The sequence below is a fragment of the Frankliniella occidentalis genome, unplaced genomic scaffold (genome assembly GCF_000697945.3).
Source record: "Frankliniella occidentalis isolate FOCC.00 unplaced genomic scaffold, Focc_3.1 Scaffold111, whole genome shotgun sequence".
Taxonomy (NCBI): Eukaryota; Metazoa; Arthropoda; class Insecta; order Thysanoptera; family Thripidae; genus Frankliniella; species Frankliniella occidentalis.
The window spans coordinates 756108-757269 of record NW_026267239.1 but is presented as its reverse complement, the minus strand read 5'-3'; the positions used below and the strand labels follow the sequence as shown (position 1 = coordinate 757269).

Genomic DNA, 1162 nt, shown 5'->3' with positions numbered 1-1162 from the left:
CCCCCCGCTCCCACCCCAGCCGGGAGGTCCTTTTCAAGGCCTCGCCCCGCCGAAGGACGCCGAGATTCTATTAGATGTATCCGAAGTTTCGTCATGTCGATCGCCGGCGGGCGGCGCCGTCTGCTCGCTCTGCCCGTTTGTCAGTAAATTCCTATGAGAATCCCGGTGCACACTGTGGTGCCCCTCCCCGCCCCGCACCCCTCTCCGCCAAGCCCTTCCTCGCTCCGGTGCAGGTCGGTGCAGGTGACCTGCCACCTGCCGCCGGACGTCACTGTCTTGTCTGCTCCGCCCATGCGCGGGCGCGGGCTAGCTGCAGCTCCATTATTTTCCGTGGCACAACCGTCGACGTTGCCGTCATGTGACGAACCGCCCATCCATCATTGATGACAATTTTACGAAGCGCCTCAGCCGTCGCTGGGCGGGGCGCTGGTCGGGCTGGGTGCGGTGTGGGCACAGACACACACACACACACACACACACACTTACACCAGGCGCGCGGGCGCGTGGCCGTCCTGCGGGCGCACAGGTTGCAACGTCGGGGTCGACAGAGATGCATCATGGCATTTGTGCCATTGGCCGATTGGCCGGGGCCCCTGTGCCGGGCTGCCAAGCACGCTGCCAGGCCACGCCGCTCTGCGCGCTCCGCCCCAAAGACCACTTGCACCTCGGCTCTGCTCGGCGGGGTCCACGATGAACCATACCAAGCGAGCCGAGTTTACGATTCGACAACAACTCCCCTGTGCTCTTAGGCACCCACACCCTGGGGGCGAGGAGCTCCTCTGCCTCTTCCAAGGATAGCCCCTGGTATTTGCTCGCCGTCCACCCCCCAGGGCTCGCTGAAAGAACTCCCTCGGTCAACTTCTACACCGAAAAAAAGTTTTCAACTCTAGTACAAGGTCTTAAATTTTTGAAAACGTCATGCGTTAAGGAAAATAACTTGTTTGGTTCGAGCGTGAATAGGGGATGTGGTAAGAACATTTGTCTTGGAAATTTCAGAAATCCTGAGACAAATCCCTCAGCTAAGAAGGTTTGAGGGTGTAGGGTTCGGCCTCGGCCAGCCTGCTTTTCCGCAAGCCATAAGCTCGGCCTCGGTCTCTTTTGCACAGTCGCCTGACCGACTCCCCGTACGTTCAGAACATGAGTGTACCGCCCCCCCCCCCCT

The 1162-nt window shown here is 60.2% G+C and overlaps 1 protein-coding gene across 1 annotated transcript in view; it reads right to left on the bottom strand.

Annotated features, from left to right (window-relative positions):
• Positions 1-1162, bottom strand: part of LOC113205254 (endocuticle structural glycoprotein SgAbd-8-like) — a 14935-nt gene that overhangs the window by 1116 nt on the left and 12657 nt on the right. The window lies entirely within an intron of this gene.